The 24,280-nt window shown below is 36.1% G+C and overlaps 1 protein-coding gene and 1 non-coding gene across 4 annotated transcripts in view; one reads left to right on the top strand and one right to left on the bottom strand.

Annotated features, from left to right (window-relative positions):
- Positions 1–24,280, top strand: part of LOC115225054 — a 440,194-nt gene that overhangs the window by 202,886 nt on the left and 213,028 nt on the right. The window lies entirely within an intron of this gene.
- On the bottom strand, positions 21,517–21,701 carry LOC115208798. The gene has a single exon (XR_003881251.1). It is a non-coding gene; the product is annotated as a U2 spliceosomal RNA (small nuclear RNA).

Raw genomic sequence — 24,280 nt, 5'->3', positions numbered from 1 at the left:
GAATGGGTGAAAAGACGGTTGGATCTAACAATGGACTTATTTAAAGAATTACCTAAGGAGGCACATTTTATACCTTGGATGCAACCTCTCAATAATGTACTACGAGTGCAGAAACGTGTCAAAACAGTTGTAGTGATTTTTAAATAAAGAATGTCGTTCATTCTTTTTTCTATCGTTTACCTATTCATATAAACTCTACGGATACTATGGAATTCCTGATATATATCCAGTAGCAGGAGCATTTCTACTGAAAGATGACAGCAGGTAGCCTATAAATGTGGACTAGCTTTGCATAATTCTACACAGTTTTTGTCCGAATCTTATACATACATACATACATACATACATACAGAAATACAGACATACACACACATACATACAAACATACATACCTACATACTTACATATATACTTATGTACGTAATACATACATACATACATACATACATGGATGCTGGAAGCCTTTCAACTTGCTAAAGTTCTATTGAAAATAGTCAAAGCCATAGATGACCTGACTTCATTGTGGGCCACCATCTTGAAATTGAACACAAAGAGTGACTGTATTATCACTGATAGAATACAGTATCGCAAAGGCATATTCCAAGGAGACAGCCTGTCTGTGATGTTTATATTTTCTGTAAACCCCTTGTCATTCATGTTAAGCAGTCTGAAGAATATCTCACTGGTTCACAAGGAAACAGAAATACTAAAATTACACATTATTTCTTTGTGGATGACTTGAAACTTTATGCAAAGAATATGCACGAGATGAAAAAGAGCTTTGACCTAGTTACAACATTTTCAAAGGAAGTAGGGTTGGAGTTTGGTCAGGACAAATGTTGTTATATGATTGTGAAAAGGGCGAAAACTGTAAACTAGACTAGCAACATCTCCATCAATGACTTGACTGTTTCCCCTATATCTGATGAGGAATGCTACAGCTATTTAGTGGTGGATGAAAGCACATCTAACAATGGCACCTGTAACAAAACACGTGTCACTAAAAAATATTACAGCTGAATAAAGAAAATTTGGATCTCAGAACTCTGCATTCAATAAAGCATTGGCCCACAATGTGTTTGCATTGCCAATACTCGTACCAACATTTGGGCTGCTTGATTGGACGTTTAATGAGATCCGAGCCATTGAGGTGAAACCCGAAAAATACTAACAAGTACACATAATTTCCACATAAACAGTGACGTAAACCATCTCTACCTAAAACGAAAACAAGGCGGCAGAGGCTTAACGTCAATCCAAAATGCTTTTGAATGTGGTACCATATCCCTTCGGCAACATCTTGTAACTACCAAGTGTTGAAGTGCATCCCTTGACCAAGTTTGCTTACATGAGAATGATAACATCATAAGACCCGTAAGGCAGCTCCTTGAGCAACATTCCTTGTCTAATAACCTTAAATACATGTCCAAAGAAGTTGCATGACTCTACCGCAACGTATCATCAGATGAAAGGATGAACATATATGAGCAGAAGACTATGTATGGATATTTAATACAAAGCTCCGAGATGATAATAACATCGATCATCAAAGCAGTCTATCATAGACGAATAACCGGATTACTACCTCCCACTTTGAAGGGTATGAATTTGCAATCCATGAACGGGAAATTTCAACCAAATACCTGATGCACAAAAAGCAGAGAGATGCAGGAAGAGCAGTAGAATGTGACAACCGATGCAGACTTTGTGGAGTTAACACCGAAGATATCATCCACATCGTAAGCATTTGTCCGAAAATGTCATCACGGTATTATCTACCGATGAGACATGATGTTGTAGCTAGGGCACTCTATAATGAAATCCGTTGGAAAGATAATTCCGAGGACAAAGAAATGTGAACCCACAGTATGGTAGAAGGTATAGCCACTCATAATAAAAAGGAGTACTGGTCGAATGTCCTAGTGAAAACCCCAATAAAATGTTATCACAAGAGACTTGATATAATTATTTGGGACAGAGAAGAGAAACTACACAATTGTGGAAATTAGCAGCCCAACGGATGTTAACATAAAGTTGAAGATCAGTAAAAAAAAAAATACCTATGCTGAACTATTGTGGAATCTGCAGTTACTCTATCCTGATTTCAAGTTAAGGTTTATACCTGTAATTATTGGGGCCATGAGATATGTAACACGCTGCCTAAATACCAATCTTGAGAAATTAGGCTTCTCAACACCAGAAAGGAGAAAGCTAATTCGATGACTACAGATCCAATCTATCACTGGAACTGTAAAAATCTGTAAAACTTTCCAGAAGTGTATATGAACATGTCTAGATATGTAATTATATGCATGAGAATATATACATAAAAGACGTACAAATCTGCACATATACATACGTACATACTTGCATACATACATACATACATAGATACATACATACATACATACATACATACATACATACATACATACATACATACAGACACACATAAATGAAATGCTATTCGAATATAATATAATATTAATACAAACCCTGTTTTAATATTTCTCGCTGTTGTGTTTCATTATTGTAAGACGAAAAAAGGAATTACAGCAGACAATTTGAGGAATAACAATGGAGTTAACCCGACTCCTGAATAGATTACGATTAAGTAATTTCTTAGTCTTATGGAGAACTGAATAAATAACCGATCAATTAATGTACGTGTAGAATGAAGTTTATGTGTTCGTCAAATTTAACTCTAAAACAAGACAGATGCTTTTAATAATAGATTTGTCACGGATGTTAAGACGGTAAAACTTTATTAGCATTTCTTGGCAGATAATTTTAGATATTCTTGGAACACATTATACATTGGTGTCTACGATTCGGATTTTTCGTCGCTCGTTATAACTATTTGATTATAACTTTTTAGCTCCGAAATAAATCAGCTGTAATTCTCTGATTGCACGAAGTGTCCCAACGAATTTTATGGTTGAGTTAGATTCAGCAGCATTAAATACAAACAGAGGTTATAACGAATATTTCTGAAGATAACTCCTTAGAATACTAGAAATATCGATCGACAGCTATGCCAGTTATTTCAGTTTGAATGCAAATTGTTGCACAGGAAAGTGAAAGCTTCACAATGAGTTTGTACCTGAAGTAAAGGCAAATTTGCATATTATTGAATTTCAAGGTCTTGACACTACGATTAATAAATGAATGGTAACAATCTTTGATGTCTTGTATTTTGGTAATTTCTGAGTAAAATTTAAAGAATTAAGCAACGTGAATTAAAAGGAACAGCAAGATTCAAAACGATGACTTGAATATTTATTGTTAATATGTTTCAGCAGATTCGAACGTGAGTATGCTAATCGTTGCTGTGTTCGTCGGAAGAGAACAGCTTCTCCTTTACAACGAATATGTCATCAAAACCCGTTCATTTCATGAATAAAAGGGATTCTGGGACTCTGAGGCTTCAACATTATGTGTCTTGCCAGCCAGAAGCACCGTCGGCCCAATGAATATAAGAGTCGACAGTCTTGTTCATAATTCAGGCAAACAATCTATTCGCTGATCCGTGCTGATATCTGCTAACCAATAATAAATCATCATATTTTTGGTGAATAGCGAGATTCAAAATGATAACTTGCATATTTATTCTTGATACGTTTCACCAGATTCAAACGTAGATATAGTAATCACTGTTGTGTTCGTCGCCGGACAAAAGCTTCTCCTTTACGACGAATATATTTTCGTAACACATTCGATTCATTAATACAAGGGAATTCTAGGACACCAGTGTTTCGATATGTGTCTCGTCAAATTGAAAAGTAAATATGAAATAAAATCATTGCTTGCAGATTATTTAAATATTCCCATAAATGTCTCCAAAGGTTTTTAAGTCGATACTTAATCAAAATTTCCTATAACAATCGGAACATCAAGAGGATATAAATTAGAGCTAATTATTTTAATTATTTATGTTAGAGAGTTTGGTACTAAATTTAATAGAATCGTAGATGCATTCTAAAATGGGAAACGACGTTTTTCTTTTCTCATCATTTTCTTGATGAAACTAATGAAGTTCTACCTAGTTTTTGACAAATTTTAATCAACATAGTGAAACATGTTAATGATCTGCAATCAATTACATTTAAAATCAAATCACTGTTCTGTGTTCCTGTTTCGTCAGTGTCTTTGTTTGCAGCAATTTTTTTTTCTCTTTTAAAGTTTCTGAATTCATATTCGACATTTCCAGATGTACACAGTTTCAATTTCCAAGAACTGAATAAACTTGGGGTCTGTGTTATTTCTTATATACTTGTTGAATTCATGTAGGTTCCCCTGCCAAAGGTTTTATTTGCATCAGCAGTCGTGTGTTGATTTGTTTGTTGCAGGCAAATTTGCTACTATTAGGTTTTCAAGCCAGTAATCACGTGTCAGTTTTTTCATGTGTGTTGTTTGCATGCTGGGATATGAATATGGCTTCTATGTTTAATCTTCTATTCGTGCGAGGAATCTTAAAGAGTGTCTATTAAACTTTGTTGAGCTTACCAGAGGGTCAGGTGGGATACATTTTGTATTCTGCCTTTTTTATATTTTTGAGATTTTTGATTCTGCATTCGTCAGTTTGATACTTTTTATGCATTTGATTCATAACACGCCTACATCACACAGACAAAAGAAAAACACACATTCCTGCACACGATCACATGACACGCACAAACACACGCTTATACACAAAGACTTATGTGACGAGCTTTCGTACTGTTTTCATTTATCAAATTCCAGTCAAAGAACATTGTTCAACCTAAGGTCAAGGCATAAGACACTCGCCCTAACTGACATATTGTGCGGATCGGAACTAGAGCTTTTTAACATGTTAGCATGCTGGGCCCATGCTAACATACAAGGTATTGCATCATAATTATGGTTTACAATTCTACTTCGAGCTCATAATTTGGATGCCATATGGTTCATAGCATATACAGTTTATACATTTGCTGGCACACTTACATTGATTGCCATAGAAAAATCTTTTAGGCTTTCGAGTTTTTTTTCCATAAAGAGAGGGTACCATTGACATAATACGTTTCTTAACGATTTATCCATTATGTATTCGACGATAATTTACTACTACAGCAAAAGAATAAATTCTCCTTAAAATGACTCCTTTTCGTATATCTGTTGTTGGTTTTATGGCTGGAAGAAATGTATTTGGTTTCTTTCTCATCACTTTCAAGAAAAGAACCTTCATGTTGTCAACTTCTCTATTAATGTCTCTCTAGATTACACGTCGTCATCACGTTCTTTACATCATGTAATAAGAATAGCTACCTGAGACTAAGGTGATTTCCAGTGACAGCGGCAGTAATTTTCTTTTTACATGATTTATGGATAGTTGGTAACCTCCAGTGGTTGTCACAGTCTTATAATATTATTATACTTTGATTAAGACAGATATTGTTGCCTTTTGCATTCCCCGTTCGTATTCGACCAGCTATCTTATCTTCCGAGTTTTAAGTATATAAGTAATCACTTCGAACTCATTCTATGTCATGCCTGTATATATTGTTTTACGATATTTCATTTGTTTTTAGCTTTAAAATATACCTGCCTTGAAATCTTCACTAGAACACCTTTCAGATCATTGTTGGTACTGTCTCTATATGAATACGCAGTTGGTTATTCATTTAATCTCTGTTCGGAAATTATTCCGTGACGGCTGCTATTAGTTAAGATATTTGCCTGCTACTTGTCTGCATTGCGATTCTGATTTTTTAAAGAAGTTATTTTCACTACTCTTTTGCCAGTAATTCTTATTAGAGAAGTCATGCACGTCACATCTCGAAATTGTTCTTCTCTAAGACATGAAGACTTATACATGTTTTCAGAATTAGCCATTATTGGATAAGGTGTTCGTGTTTCTACACTTAGAAAAGAAAAAAAAGTTATTGTACGTTGACAAAAATAGTAGTTGGACCAAGATTGTGAGCAGAGCAGTTAATGTATAGGATTTTGCAGCTAATAAAACAGGACGTATATTAATGGATCTGCATGAGACTTTCAAAGTGCTCATTCTCTCTATATAAATCTGTAGACGTTTATATTTACACGAGTGGTAGAAAATATTGAATTTGAAAAGAATAAACGAACTTAACTTGAAAATAATTCTTATATGTTGTATTTAGAGCTATTGAAGAATGGCTCACTCCAATGTCCCCCTCTAAACTGTGCGCTTGTGTGCGCGCACAAGTTTGACAAGAAGCTCACAAAGGAGAAAAGTGTGCGCATGTGGTGTATGGCATAGTGGTTAAGAGCGCGGGCTACTAACCCCAAGATTCCGAGTTCGATTCCAGGCTGTGACCTGAATAATAATAATAATAATAATAATAATAATGATGATGATACAATTTTCAAAATGAAATCAAATTTTTAAAAAATTGAAGATGGTTGCCCGCGTACATGTACACTCTCATTGCGATGAAAGTCAAATTTTGCAAACATGCAGATTTCCATGAACACTCATAGCAAAAAATTAAAAGGAACATTGCCCTATTCTGTTTACTGTCAGTGGGCTTTAATCCAGTCTTTGAAGCTCTATCGGTACTCACTGTAATAGTACAATCCGATAGGAAGCCATGGTGCAGAAGATGAAAAGCAAAAAGAGCCTTTAGGTAAACAGTTTTGACAGGAGATTCATGTGCCAGATACGGTCAAAGTATTGTTCAAGTCGAGGGCCATAACATTGCTTTCGCTCAATTTCTCGCTTGTGAAGGACCACTGGTGACATAAGAAAGGTTTTTTCACAACTACAAGCAACATGAGTTAAATCTTTGACTCATTGCCCCTGAGTTGTGAGTGTTATTCCCACCAGAGTTATGTATGGTGGAAGCACATTCAACATCAGTCAACTGAGATAACCACCACCTGATGGTTGCATTTGATTTGGAAAATCATTTTATTAACTAGTAACTTCTATATGATAAATAGTAAGTCACAAACATACACACACAAGCACACGTATATACACATGCATGCACACGTACACACAAACGCATATATATATATATATATATATATATATATATATATATATATATATACACACGTATATACATATATGTATGTGTGTGTATGTTTGTGTGCATGCATGTGCGTATGGATGCATATATGTATCTATGTATGCGAGTATGCATATATGTACATACGTATGTATGTATGTATATATGCACGTATGTATGTATATATGTACATACGTATGTATGTGTGTACGTATGTATGTATGTACGTTTGTATGCATATATGTACATACGTATGCACGTATGTATGTATGTATGTATGTATGTATAAGATCAGTGTCAGACAAATTTCATTAGTTTTTTTTTAATTTGCACTAAGCAGTCAAATCAATGAAAATGAAGTTTATTAAAAAATGATTGTACGGAAAAATATCCGTAGAAGATTTTTATTAAAAATTACACCACGTTATTGGTAAATAAATGAATAATTTTTAATTTCATTTACAACAAAAAATGATTTATGTTCAATCAATCCAAAAACCATTTAAAATTTAGTAGGATATTTTCAGACCAGGATGTATTAATTTACTGACAAAAACCCTCAAAAACATCAGAGAGAAAAGGAAAAGAAGCAGACATACTCCCCAATCTCTCTCTTAAACACACACAAAGACATTCCAAAACCAGCGTTTCGCCAATGGCACTAACAAGAAGAAATAAATAAAATGTTGCGGAAATTGGTATTAAAATTTTATGAAGAATATAGCCAGAATAAATAGCTGCCTAGTAAAAGTAGTTCAGTGATTAAACTATAAAGTTTAATAATGTATTAATTTGCAATAACCTCCATCCACTACAAACGCACAGACTCACACTCATACCTCAACTTCTCCTCCTCCCATCCTAAACACACCAAGCTCTCCATCTCCTATTCCCAATTCCTCCGTCTGCGCAGGTTCTGCAGTAACAACTATGACTTTGAGACTCAGTCTCAACTCATGGCTCACCACTTCATCTTACGTGGAGATCACCTCACCAGTATCCACACCGCCCTTGCCAGAGCATGTTCCGTGGACCGTGCATCTGCTCTCTCCCCTCGCACCCACCACGCCGTCAGCCGTCTCCCGTTTTCCCTTACCTACCACCCCTCCACCCGGTTAGGTCCGGTCAGTGCGTTGTGTTCTCAAGCAACATCATTTCTCATTGTTCCAATTTACTTAGCTATAATTGAGCAGCCCTGCGATAGACTGACATTCTGTTCAGGGACAATGTTGTAATCTCTGTCACTTGTATGTCATGGAAATTGGATAACAGGTCTTACGAGAGCTGGGACTCGATACAGCCGTTTACCTGACTCCTGGGCAGTGGCGGCTCGTGTAGAAGTACTGCGGAACTGCAGCACCCCCTATTTCCACTCGATAACATTCAATATAATGAATACTACACATACATACATACATACATACATACATACATACATACATACATACACACTCGCGCGCGCACACACATATGTATACCATACATACCAATAAGCGCGTATAATATGTAGAAATGTTCACACGTATAAAAGACGGAGAGAGAGGAATGACGATGAAGGGAGGAAGAGAAAGGCAAATCGACTTGATAGATATAACACCAAACTGTTTGAGAAGCTGATGCATCGTTTGATAGTTTTATGATATGATGATCGAATCCTTTTCCCCCGAGAATGGAATTATGATGTCGAAAAACAACAAAAACAAACAAATTAGATTGAACATTTCAACATGATTGCAAGAATATTAATTTCCTAATTAGAAATCAAATAACTTATCATTATTATCAAATACTAGCTGCTAGCCTAAGGAGACGATGCAAACTTCATATGTATGTATGTGTGAATGTGTGTATGTATGTGTGTATGTATGTATGTATGTATGTATGTATGTATGTATGTTTGTACACATACATACATGCATGCATGTATGTATGTATGTGTACACATACACGCATATTTCACACAAATATTCATATGCATGTACTATTCTCGATTATATATATATATATATATATATAATATATATATATATATATATATATATATATATATATATATTTATTATTATATTAATGGCATTACTACACATAAATGCCTCACTCTATAAGGGACTCTTAAAGTGAAAACTACCTTAATAAATATACATTGTACCGACGCTAACTACTTGATAAATTCTTATATATATTTTATCCTTATGTTTAATTATATATATATATATATATATATATATATATATATATATATATATGACCAGCCTATGTAGTCACTAGCAGATATAGACGAGTCCTCATGCCCCTCACTCTGACTCAGTTGAATACTCAGGATATGACAGGTGGAGCGAAAAAGAGATTTGGTTTTTAATCAAATCAATGTACATAATTCAACAGATTATGTAATGTATCTTGTCCAATGTTCCTATATAACTTATACCTTACAGCTGTTTCGAACATGATATTTCAAAGTTAAATTTAAGAAATTCTTATTGGTTCGGTTAATCATATCATATTTTTTCCTAATTAATATATTATTCCTGGAAGAAGGAGTGTAGCCTCGTGGTTAGGGTACTGGACTGGCGATCGTTAGTCTTGTGTTTAGGTGTTGGGCAGGTGATCGATTCTAGGATCGAATAGTATCTCATGTTCTTGGATGCACTTGATTTCATACTGATCTAGTTCACACAGTTGAAAATGTGTATTACTTGCCTCTTAGGGGTTAACCATCTGATGAAGTATGTCCCGTTCGGTGGGGATGGAATCTTGTACTGTCAATCTAAGCACCTTGAAAATCCGGCTAAACGTCACCCCTCATAAGTCTATAGACTCGAGGCAGACAATATAATTATTAAACATTATATTAAATATATATGTTAAAGGAATTAGTGTGATTTGATCCTCGAATATGATCCTCACTTTATTTTATCAACTAAATGAGTATGTTAAAGTTGACTGTTGTAAAATTTGAAGATATAAATAAAGTTTATCTGTACTCAAAGAAAGATTTAGATAATGTGATTTAGGTTGTGCAAAGATGGTTATAAATAACGCACCTCTTTTTGTCCCGCTAATCCTTTTCTTCAAGCCAATTCCGTTTTTCCAAGCTAGTCTTTTCCATTGGAATAATTTATATCTGGTTTCCGCAACATTCATCAACTACGGGAAAATGTGTGATAAAGTTTCTTGTGATGAAGTAACACCTTACTCAATAGACCGTGGCTATTTATCACATAACTTTATCAGAAAAAAATCATAGGAATCTATTAAGCCTATATCTAAACTGAAACAATAAAAGATTGAAATGAATTATAGGGATTTCGATGCAAAAGGGTTAGGAAACATTTCAATAGGGCACAGCCATGGTTGTGTGGTTTAGAAATTCAATTCGAAATTACTTGGTTTCAGTTTCGATTCTGCTTCAACAGTACCTTAATCAATGCTTTCTACCATAATCTCAGGCTGGCCAATATTTGTGAGCAAAATTTGATAAACAGAAACTGTGTGTTTATGTGTATATATATATATATATATATATATATATATATATAATATATATATATATATATATATATATATATATATGTATGTATGTATGTATGTATGTATGTATGTATGTATGTATGTATACATACACACATAAATAGATAGGTAGATAGATACATACATAAATACATGTATGTATGCATTCTCTATCTTAGTTCGTGTACAGTTATCTGCATAAAACAAAGTAACCATCGCATAGACATACATACATACATACATACGTACATACATACATACATACATACATAACTAAATTCTAATAAAGGAGTCTTGGATCTAGGTTAGAAACCGGTTCTTTCTCTATTGGCAAGAAATCCTGAAATAAACTGAATAATGACATACATACACAATTATAATTCCCTCCTAGTTCCTCACATTTCACTGGATTTTTTCCCTCATTGACTATTTCTTTTTTTCCCCACCTCACTGTTTCTTTCTCTCTGCCTTTCTTCTAATGGATGAAGGACTAACGTTCGAAACATTAAGACACTTTCTCTTTCCAATGAAACGTTAAGCAAATAAATTTTTTGTGAAACTATCCCTGCTGTGTTGTCATTTTATTGTTTGTATTTCTCTCTCTCTCTCTCTTTCTCACACACACGCACTTGGACGGGAAAAAGGTGTTTTATGAGGGATAATCGCAATTCCTTGATAACAGATTTATACTTGGCGTCATCTGACTTTGGCTTCTTAATAATTTACGAAACAAAGATGTTTCGTCAAGTAACTTGGTGGGCGTTGTAGGCATGCAGAATACATTTCGTTTGAAATTATAGTTTTTTAAGAGAATTTACTATGATTTATCTTAGGAATTTGGAAACTTACAGAAGTGGTAAGCATGTAAATAAAATCATTTGGACTTTTCAGCTGAGATAAGTAATATATCTGTAGTAACGAAAATTTATCTTATGACCAGTGAATTTCATTTTATGGTTGCTTTGTTTTATGCTGATAATTGTACACGAAATAAGATAGAGAATACATACATACATACATACATAGATGCAGGCATACATACGCATATGTATGTATGTATGTATGTCATTGTTCAGTTTTATTTAAAGATTTCTTGCCAATTGAGAAAGAACTGGTTTCTAACCTAGATTTAAGGCTCCTTCATTGGAATTTCAAAATTCAGGGTATTTTTGTATGTACGTATGTATCTCTTTATATGTGTGTGTATATATATACACACACACATGTCACTAAAATGACTAAGGGTGCAAGTCAGCACCAGCGTTGTTAGAAATAAGAGCTAAAACAACACTTAGCCATGGGCAGAGCTCTATCTGTTTACTGACAAGGGAGACAACCTCATATATATATATATATATATATAAATACAAAATAGGACAAGAACGCAAAACATCTGGGCATCCGTTCATTCCACATGTGCCTGCTTAATTCAATTCGTCCTTAGTCGAAAGACACCTGTTGTTATGTCCTGTTATTATTTCTATTGGCCTGATTGGAGCAATCTCAAGAATAATCAGCCGAAATTGCGAGGATGATCTGGTACTTGTCTGAAGAAAGAAAACTTCGAATGACCCGTCCTTGTTTTCTTTGTATCATCTATCTGGATGTTCTGTTGTCCCTTTTTGTATCACCTAGCTGTCCGCATGTTTTGCGTTATTGTCCCATTTTGTATATATATATATAATGGCGTACGTACACTTTGTTCTCTTATATATATATATATTATATATATATATATATATATATTATATATATATATAATATATATATATATATCAGAAGAAGAAGAAGAAGAAAAAGAAAATGGAGATTGGGAAGTTAATAATTGTTTATTATAAACAGCAAATTAATCATCCCTTACAGCTGTTTCAATTAATACTCAGTAAATATTAAGTAGATATTAAATTTATATTACCTGAGCATAATATCTTCAGGAGAAAGGATATACCCTTGGATGTTTTATGTGTTTATGAATTCATTATAGCAGACTGAATGATACAGTTTATGATTTGTATTACATGTTTGCGCGAGGGTTTGCCAGTTGATTGGAGATAACTCAGAGTAGGTAAATAGAATTAGAACAATAAATGAATAAATTAAATAGAGATGATAGAGAAAATTTAAATAGAAATAAGCTAAGTTTATAGTTAATATAAGAATGGAATAAAGTTGGCGCAGAAGGCAATAAGCATATTTCATTCCTTTGTGGCTACCTCTGAAGATCGCAGGGTTACATAATTGGACTGTTATTAAACAAATCGTTGAACCCTTAGTGCGAAACCGATAGGTAAGCTAGGTCATAATGGATATATATATATATATATATCTTAAATCAATAATAAGGAAAACATATTTTTATATCCAGAATAATTCTGCTGTCAATCACGTCTTTCCATTTCTGTATCATGGTGCAGAAATGGAAACACGTGATTGACAGCAGAATAAAACTGGATATATAAATCTCTGTTCTCTTTATTATTAATTCATTATTCCTTCTCTACTGCCAACATGCAGTCTCAATAGAAACATATGGATTTACTGATGTGAAGATCTACTGTGCATAGTAAAATAAACTAACTGGAGTTTTTTTTTTAAACTCACAGAGGTTAGCCAGCATTATTAACTGGTAAAAGTGAATACAGTACCTGCTAGGATTGTATATCCTTACCAACCTAATTTGAAAACTTACCAATATCATCATCATCTTCATCATCGTTTAACGTCCGTTTTCCAAGCTAGCATGGGTTGGAGAGTTCGATTGGGGTTTGGAAAACTAGGAGGCTGCACCAGGCTCCAGTCTGATCTGACAGTGTTTCTACAGCTGGATGCCATTTCCTAATGTCACCCTCACCGTAAGTGTAATGGGTGCTTTTTACTTGCCACCGGCACGGAAGCCAGGTGAGGCTGGCAGCAGCCACGATCGGTTGATGCTTTTTACGTGCTACAAGCACGGAAGCCAGTCAAAGCGGCGCTGGCATCGGCTACGTTCGGATGGTGCTTTTTACGTGCTTTTTCTGCTTCGCCCTTGGCTATGTATACCTGCCACACAGCCTCCCTTTTAGCTACCTGCTACAGTTGCCTGCTACCCTCACCCTTCCAGGCTTCACAGGCCTGTTTCTTTGCTCTAATGGCTTTGTCTACCGTACTATTCCACCACCACGTAACTCTAGGTCTGGAATGGACTTTGCACCATCCACAGACTTGGTCTGTGGCACTTAGCAAGCTGTCCCGTAGGAATTTCCAGCTACCTTCTATGTCTGATGTCTGTAGTTTCTCCTCCCTCTCATCAAATTTCTTGAAGAGAATATCCCTAAATCACTGACCATGTGAAGGGTTTTTTTTTTTTAGTGAAAATCGTGCAGATGTTAATCTAAAAATTTACCCTTTGTTTTTCTTTCTCACCATTGCTAGACAGGTGACTTAACTCATATTAGCAAACTTACAGATTTCACCAACGTAGGAACTGGTAAAAGTTATGGTTGAAAATCGATTTTTACCACTATCCGCAGGTGCCTCGGAGAAAATAAGTTGACAAAAACACAGCCATGATCGTGACCAATGTCCTAAAATTGGAGCGACATGCGTGATAATTTGTGGACGTGCATAAATTACATTCACGTACACACACACAAACATCCTGCCTTTTATAAATAAATAGATAAATAAGTGATTTGAAATAAAATGTATTTTAATTGTTGTGTGAGAAAGTATATATAATCTGATTATAACATATAGTGTCTTTCAAAAGCATCCTAAATATGAAGACTATATCTCGTGTTTAAGAAAAAAATAACATTTTACATTTTTATTTTGATGAATGCTGTCACTTACTCTATCTCCCTCACAAACACACTCACACACACACACACACACCTCAACACACAACTTCTCTCTCCCTCACACACACACACACACACTTTCACTCCGCTATAGCAAGAAGGGGACTTAACTCATGTTAGCAAACTTCGGAATTGGTAAAAGTTATGGTTGAAAATCGATTTTTACCGCTATCCGCGGGTGCCTCGGGAAAAATAAGTTGACAAACCCTAGCTAGGATTGTGATGAATGTTCTCCTAAAATTGGAGCGACATGCGTGCTAATTTGTGGACATGCATAAATTATATTCACGTACACACACACACACACACACACACGCACACACATGCTGCCTTTTATATATACAGATGCATACGTATGCATACATGTATGCATATGAGTGAAAGATGAAATCATTGGCAAGAAAACCTATAAGTTAATGCTTTGGTAAAAAAAAAAAAAGATAGTATTTATTCAGACCGAGTTGAACAGAAATTCCCTTGGCACTCTTAGCATCTTATATGCAGTGAACCAGTGAAATAAATGCAATATGAAATAAATATGTATACGAATGTCTGATATTATACCAGAATGCTTAAAATATATTAAGAGTTGCTGCAAAATGTTAATCAGATTAGATTTCGTACAGTTTAGCAAGTTAAAGAGTCAGGATGTGGACTTGACCAGCGAAAATTCACCTGTTCCATATCTTTTCTTAAGCAGTCTAGAGCTCTTAACAAACAAATTATATTGTATGAATACATGTCACAAATTTTAACAAGATAAAATTACATGGTTTATGATAGACTATAATTCATTATTTATTTTTGACATTTAGATTTCTGTTCAATAACACCACTTCACTATATCAATGATCGTATATGTGTGTGTGTTTGTGTGCATATGTATATATATATATAAGCATATACATATAAGCATATGTATATATGTACATGTAAATATGTATATATGTGTGTATTTCCATCTGCATATGCGTATATACACACATATATACGCTTTCTTATATGTTTATATACATATATATGTAAATGTGTATACATACATATTTACATATATGCATACATAAACACACATACAGGCACACATACTTTCGTTGCTTAAACAACCCACTTTTTAAAATATGAATACAAAACTATGAATATTCATTTAAAGTTGGATATATTTGACATCGTTTCACTTGAAAAAGATTAAATCTTCAAATATCGAAGCTTTTATTAGAAGATGGTGTAGTTCTTTCTTTTTGGTGTAATGTGAACATGGCTGAATGGTTAAGAAGTTTGCTTCTCTGCCACACAAATTTAAGTTCAATCCCACATTATACCTTGGCCTGTGTCTTCTACTATCTACAGATCAAAACTTTGTGAGCAATGATGATATTTCTGTGCTTCTTAGCACAATATTTCTGTACTTGTGTGGGTGTTTGTATATCTTCTAACATAGCGTGATAGTTGCAAAGTGAGTGTCACCGTTATATAAGCATTGTTTCTACCTTTCTAATCTGTCTATCAATCTATCTATCTCTCGTTCCAGTTCTTCTCCACTTGGAGGTCCGGACCGAACCAGACCCCGAGCAACTCAACCGGGCCGTCGGTCCAGCGTCCCACGACGGAGGCGCTGGTGGACGGCATGGGCCTGGAGAAGCAAGCCCATGCCGTCCACCAGCGCCTCCGTCGTGGGACGCTGGACCGACGGCCCGGTTGAGTTGCTTGGGGTCTGGTTCGGTCCGGACCTCCAAGTGGAGAAGAACTGGAACGAGATAACGAGTAGGGTGGTCACTCTCGCCCGGCAATGGGCCGAGAGGAAACTGTCCCTAAAAGGTCGAGCGGAGGTGGCGAACACGTACATCGCGTCCGTCATCTACTACCGCCTGACCATCGTACCTTGTCCCGACCCTACCATCACCAAACTACAACGCATCCTCTTTCGCTTCTTGTGGAAAGGATGCGTCCCGATGGTCAGGCGATCCATTTGCTGTCAACACCCGTTAAAAGGAGGGCTGGGCATGCCGTGGTTGATGATGCGCAGACACGCGCTGAGACTGCGACATCTCTGGCTCTATGTAGACGACGGTGAACAGGTGTGGTCGCCGTTTGTGAGGCACGCTTTCCCGCAGCTCGTCTCCATGACTGAACTGCAGTCGTGGATCAAAAGAGGCCGAGGAAGGGCGAATGGCACCGCGAGTGTCGCGTTGCTCTCAAGCAACTCTGCCGTCCTGGGTCGACCTTAAGTGACTTCAACACAACCAAAGCATTCTATAGGGGTTTAGTGGAGGGGAGGTACGACGACGAGCTCGGGGCGAACCTGGACGTCGACGAGGAGTACCTGACCCGCCTGTTCGGGACGACTTTCGGGCCAGGGCCCATGGACAACTTCCAGAGATCCCTGGCCTGGCAGTGCTACCGAGAAGCGCTACCCGTTCGGGATAAGCTCTACAGACACGGCTCGAGAAACACGGGGCCGACCTGCCCGAGATGCGGTCAGAGCGACGAAACCGCTCTGCACGCACTCGTTCAGTGTCCAACAATTTCCGACCTGTGGGCTTATGTCGAACAACTGCTGTCACGTGTGGGACGAGTCGGTTTATCAGCTGAGTCTATCGTCAATATTGTCACGCCTCCTTCCTTCAAACGGGAAGGAAGAGCTATTTTCATCATCCTTGTGGCTATGGCGAAGGAATGTATCTGGTGGACGCGTCTGAAAGGATGGAGACAAACACTTTCCTCTCTGGTCAATCTCTCATCAACTTCTTCAAGTACCACTTGAAAAGGAAAGTGAGAGTAGAGAGGCAAGTTTTGTCTAGCGAATGTTTTAAAAAAAGATGGGTGAATGTAGCAAGAATGGCACGTATGAATGACGAAGCCACCTTGAGCATAGTCCTATGAAACCAGAAATCGAAAACAGAGAGTTGCTTATTTGCAAAAAAAAAAAAAAAAAAAAAAAAGAAATATAAAATGTGACTTCATTGACCGAGGTTACCGTGGTCTTTTCCGTAGGCTTTTCTTTCCACGGGTAAACCTCACCTGTCCTCCCCTTTACACTTCATATTGACATTTCTGTGATAACGATCCCTATTGATCAATTTTTTTTTTTTTTTTCCTCTCCCCCTTTTTTTTTTTTTTTTTAACCCCCCCTTTTTTTTGTCCTCTTTCTCTCCTTTTACGATCCCTTTTGATCGAAACTCCCCCTTCCTTTTTTTTTTTTTTTTTAAACCTTCAAAAGAAAAGCTCTACCTTGTAATTTGTTCTATCTGTGTGCAGCCCTGTGTGGCTAATAAAGAAACATATCTATCTATCTTCTATCTATCTATCTATCTATCTATCTATCTATCTATCTATCTGTCTGTCTGTCTGTCTGTCTGTCTGTCTGTCTGTCTATTTATCTATCTATCTATGTCGGAAGTTAAACTTAGGGTAAGCTTTAATAGGTTAGGGATAAAAAGGACTATTGAATTAGATGTAGGCATCAGTAGTTTTATCGTACACTGAGGAAATTATAGAGTCGTACTTTTGATGAGGACATTTCTAAGGAAAGAAAAATTATATGGAGGTGTTCACGATAGAAGTAAATTTCAGAGCAGAGTAAATGTTGCACACAAGGACAGTGAAAGAAAATGTTTGTCTGGATTAGATTGTCTGATGGAGCCATCAATCTATAGCAAGAGTGTCAAACATATAACCTGCAAGCCGAATACATCTTGTGTCAACGTTTAATCCAGCTCTGTTGCAATTTTAGAAAAAAAGAATCTTTTCAATTTAAAAATAATCTGTAAAACATATCTAGCGTTAGCATGTGTTCACAATCAGAGCTCAACTTAAACCATGATCAACACTGATTCCAGTTACTCAAATCAGTTCACCATAGAGAAATTTTTGTCATTTCAACAAATGAAAAAGAAGACTATCACTTCACATACTAATAGTTATGAGCTGTTTTCTCTTTACTTTCACATGGAACTAGAAATGAAGTTTTTTTTTTTTCAAATTTAAGCACATGTTCATTCAAATGGGTTCTAGTGATATGAATGGTCCAGAAAGATTTAGTGGTTGAAACAGTGCAAGCTTTTTATCATGCATTGACATTTTATTTAGAACTATATGCATTCTGTTGAACACTTTCTATCTCCATTCTCATTCAAAAGATATTTACTTAATAGGACCATACGTATACTGTGTAGATGAATTTTTCTCACATATCTCTACATGCAACTTTTGCTAACATTTCACATTCTTCCTCCCCACTTTTTTTTTTTATAAAACATAACCCCTTTATCCATGTATTTTAGCCTACATTATGAATTGGGTTTTTAGGAATAACTTCCGCTGTCCTGCTCCTGAGATCTAGTTTATGCTTCAGTCCAGCCTGAAAAGCCAAATATGTTTGGCACCTCTGGGTTATAGAGTTAAAGACTGGCTTTAAGAATCTGTCGAAAATTAATATGTTGATGTATTTATAGCCAGATCTAGTCATGAATCCTCTCGTGCTGATTTGAAAGAGAAGTGGTTCAGAGTTAGTGCTAATTTTGTTAGTAAAAGGAGTTTTGAGAGGCTGTTTAAATTATATTTTGTTGGCATGCAATATTGAGGTCAAATCTTTTATAGATAAGTTCTTGTTATATGGAAAGAAGTTGGCAACAAGAACAAAAACAACAAATTGAATACATCATTAACAACAACATCTATGTTGTTTCTACTTGTGCGGATGTCACTCCTTGTTGGATGGATAAAAATCCACCCACCCCCACATGTACATTCACACACATTCATCTATACACACACACATTGCATGGTATACAAACAAGCATCAATTTGGACAGATAATTTTATTGGCCTCTAAGCAATAGCCAATCAAAACGGTAACATTTGTTCACAGAAACACATTAATTCCTTCCAAATTTTAACACATATTGTTGCCAGTTAAGAAATTCCCTTCCTAAATTGATGCCATTTGTGCATTGGTATATATGTTGGTTGTGGTTTTTGTCTATTTATTTTGTAGTTTGAAATTGTTTTCACAGAATGAAAGTTAATGAATGTTTGGTGAAGAAAAACCCATTTGTATTGTAAATAAAAGATCTCCAATTACTATAGATATCATCAAGAAACTCCCGATATTGACACCTACTGTTGTTTCCCACAGCCATTATATACGATCTGACTTTGGAATAAACCTTTCTGAAGACACTCTTTATCAAAGGAAATTGGGATGGATATAAATATATATATATATGCTGTGTATTACACATTATCTTTCCTTCTATTGATTTGTAGCGAATAACACAGAATCTTCATCTTCCTCATCACCTTTCCACTTCCTCTTGATCCTGCTCCTGCCGGTTCCCTTCTCCCTCTCCTCTTCCTATTCATTATCATCATTGTCATTACTCCATTGTAAATACAGGTTTTATCATAGTTACTACAACAGTATTGCAGTGTCTTTGGGCAAAGTTTGTTCTGCAATACCTTCACAGTATACAGGATATATATATATATATATTTATATATCATCATCATCATCATCGTCCGCTTTCCATGCTAGCATGGGTTGGACAATTTGACTGAGGACTGGCAAACTAGATGGCTGCACCAGGCTCCAATCTGATCTGGCAGAGTTTCTACAGCTGGATGCCCTTCCTAACGTCAACCATTTTGAGAGTGTAGTGGGTGCTTTTATGCGTCAATGGCACAAGGGCCAGTCAGACTGTACTGGCAATGGCCACGCTCAAATGGTGTTTTTTACATGCTACCTCTACAGGAGCCAGTGGCACTGGCAATGACCTCGCTCAAATGTATTTTCACATGCCACTGGCAGAAGTGCCAGTAAGGCGACGCTGGTATATATATATATATATATATATATATAGCTGGTAGTGATTTCATCAAAGCTAGTGAGAAGAAAGATAAAACCATTACAACTGGTATTTGAATTGAGATAATCAATGCACTAATGGCAACATAATCACCACCGTCATCATCATCATCATCATAATCACTGTTGTCATCATCATCATCATCAATCATCATCATCATTGTCAATCATCATCATCATCATCAGCATCAGCATCGTCATCGTCATCGTCACTGCAGCTGCTGCTGCTACTACTGTTGTTTTATTATTATTATTATTATTATTATTATTATTATTATTATTATCGTTATTATTATTATCATCATTATCATTATTATTATTATTATTATTATTATTATTATCGTTATTATTATTATCATCATTATCATTATTATTATTATTATTATTATTCAGTAGTTTTATTTTTATAGCGTGCTTTCACTTCACTACCGAGCGCAGCTCTGTGTGCCTTGGGTATGTGCTATTATTATTATCATCATCATCATTATTGGGTGAGAGAGCAGTGAATGACATCAAAGTGACACTGGGGTAAAATATATGAAACCCAGTATACCCATCATGACTACCCATCTGAGAAGGGTACACCAGGCACATACATCACAACCCTATGTGCATGATGTATCAAGATGGCTCATGACTTTGCAGGTGGGGCTCATCTAGAATTTTCTTCAGGTGAAGTAGCCCATCCTGCTCAAAAGGTCCCTAAATAAGGGTTGTTTAAGGATGCTGAACGAAACACCCATGTTTCCAGAGGTGAATTATCCACACCCCAAAGAATTCCTCCCAACACATGACTATGACGCTCCCCCACTACTTCTACTCATGATAGAGATATACATATCATCAACCACTAAGGGACATGCTCAGCTGGTTAAGGCCAAACAACTGACAAGCAAATCTGTGCTATTGAGCAGAATATTTGCTGTAGCCTATTTTTTATACCCAAAACAAAACAATGTACATGATAACACTTCCAATCAGTTAAGATGAGAAGCCATGAGAGCCACTGCCTGGTACTGCATTATTATTATTATTATTATTACTTCATTACACAGTGTCTTCAGTCATCTGTCAAGTCACAACAAGGACCTTAGACAGATAATACTTTCCTTAAGATGTCTGCTGTGCCCAATAAGGTTGCTTTTTGCAAGACATGCATGGGATTTCCAGTTGCCTTAAGAAGCCTCGAAGTTTCAATAGGATTGAGCCCAGCGCTCCGATCACCACTGATTAAAAACCATGAGAGCCAGCGCTCTATCAGGGCATTTTCTCTCAATATCTTCTAGGTGGGAGATGGGCTGAATCCTGGAAGTACTGCAATACCAGGTCAACCCATGGCAAAGGTAGAGGAAGCCTCTAACTCTTCACCTTATTCAAAAAAATCAGTTTAATATTGATGGCCCCAAATACGAACCGTATCAGATATAAGGCTGGTAAGAACAGATACTACACTATTATTGTTATTATAATTATTATTCTTCATTATTCAAAGCACATTTTCCATATGCTGGTGTAAGTTGGATAATTTGAAAGGAACAGGCAAGCCAGTGGCCTGTACCAAACTCCATTGTCTACATTGGCAATATTTCTATGGCTTGATACCCTTCCTAATGCTATTGCACAAAATATTTTGCTGTTTACCTTCTATCATAGTCACCACCACAGAAGAGAGAAGGAGAGTAGGAGTGAATACAAGTAGAAGTCGATGCAAGAGAGGAGAGGTGGGTGGGAGGAAGTAGGTGTGAGGGAAGAGAGGCGAGGGGATTAGAGTTGAACCCATGTGGCACAAAGGAGCGAAGAGAGAAGATTAATCCCTGTTTGTGGCACAAACGGGAGTCCGGATGGCCCCTGTGCAAGGACAATCTGAACACGGACAGGTGATGTAAAGAGTGACTGGTAGAGTAGAAATGGCACAAGACCGAAGTGCCATTGCTGAGTCGGATGTCTTGGAAGTGTTCTGCGAACCAGTCAGCCAAGTGGCGTCCCATTTGCCTGATGTATAGAGAAGGGCAAAGAGAACAGGAGATGCAGTAGATGATACAGGTAGAAGTACAGGTGAAGGAGTCGGTCATGTGATATATATATATATATCTTTCCTTTCCTGAGCATCTGCTAATATATTACATGTACCACGTCCTTACATTGCTGTTTCTTTGGGTTTGTTCTTTTTGGGGTTTATATATATATATATTTATATATATATATATAAATACACATGCACACTCACACACACACATATATATGGATAAATAGATAGATATAAATAATGAAGGTGTGATGGGATTTCAGCTGGAACACTTTTGATCACATATCTGCTTCATGATGGTTGACCTGGGGCTAAACAACAACAATGCTACTGTGTACAGAATGAGAAATATGATGGCATATGAAGGAGGAATGTAGCTGTGTGGGTTTCTAACAAATAACATTTTAGAATTTCAAAATAAAAATAAAAAAATTCATTAATTACTTCCATGCTGACAATTTACAAAAAACAACAAAAACTAAGTAACTGAACAAGCAATCCCCAAATCTTGGCAGATATTTATTTTATCCATTGCTCATTGTTGATCGCTTATTCCTGTTATTCTCAGAAGCCATTTTTATGAATTGTAGAAAAATAAAAAGCTGAGCTAAATTTGGCATAAATACAAAAACTGAGAACTGATACTTGCCAACTCTGGTATGGTCAAAGAGCTGAATCAATGAACTGGTATAAATCCACTGCTTCACAAACCCAGTAAACAAAAACAAAAGTCAAAAGAACTTATGAAAGAATGTAAGATATAACCAGTTATTAACAGCGTGAAAGCATTTTTTATAAGAAATATAATATTGTTGTTCGTGAGTTGAAATAGACCCACAAGCAGTAAATATTATGAGTAATATTATTACCACTGCCAAATATGTAGTAATATCAATTCTCATTGCTCTTATTACAAAAAAAAAAAAAACTCCACAAAAGTTTAATATAAAATTCTGGCTTTTGACTCACTGTATATAGAAAAATTTGTGTTGTGCTTAGGCATGAACAACAGAATCCCAATATCCGTATTTTTCACAATTCAATCTAATTGAGTAATTACTTTGAGGCTGGTTAATAATATTTAGTTGTGTATTTATTTGTTGTTTATGGTAAATAGGAGTTAGTTGTGTGTAAACATGAAAGCGAATAAATACTTGTAGCTGTACACAATTTCACATTCACGTGTAATGTTCATCAGTTTTATATAAATCCTCACATGTCTCTGGGATTCACTTTTGTATGCTTACATGTTTGTGTGTATGCATATAATGCATATATATATATATATATATAATGTATATTTATATACACACATGTATATATACAGGGTGCGGTGAATAAATTGTCATCTAAATTATGCAAAAATGAAAATAAAATTGACATCTCATTTTAACAGACATATTTACCAAAATTACATATAAATATCTTGAAATATTAAAGAGTAAATTTATTCAATAAAATCGCCATTGGCTACAACCATGGCTTCTAGATGACTTCAGAATCTCCTGCAACTCTTCTAGACAGTTTCCTTGTTTAACTTGGTGAATGCTGCCATAATCCTTGCCTTCAGTTCATCTTTGGTGTTACAAGGTGTTTTGTTGGTCTCTTGCACAACTGCAGCTCACACATAATAATCAAGGGGGTTGCAGTCTGGGGAGTTAGGTGGCCAGATATTAGGAGTGTGATTGCAGAAATTGTCTGACAGCCATGACTGGGTTCTCCTGCTAGTGTTGCATGGTGCAAAGTCCTGTTGCCAGACATACTGTCTTCCAGCAGCCACCTTCTTGACCCAGAACAGCACTACCTCCTCCATGCACTTGATGTAGGCCTCCATGTTGAGTGTGAGGCCATGTGGGAAGATGAATGGAGGCATAATGTCGCCATTACTAGTGATCACTCCAAATACCATGATGTTGACTGGATGTTTGATTTTTATCACTCTTGGTACATGTCCTCAGATTGTACTGTCCTCAGATTGACACCCAAATACTCTGAAATGTTCGTCTTAGAGCTTCCAGCACAAATG

This window comes from Octopus sinensis, linkage group LG2, assembly GCF_006345805.1.
Source record: "Octopus sinensis linkage group LG2, ASM634580v1, whole genome shotgun sequence".
NCBI lineage: Eukaryota > Metazoa > Mollusca > Cephalopoda > Octopoda > Octopodidae > Octopus > Octopus sinensis.
The sequence above is the reverse complement of the archived record's forward strand: the minus strand, read 5'-3'. Positions and strand labels throughout refer to the sequence as shown.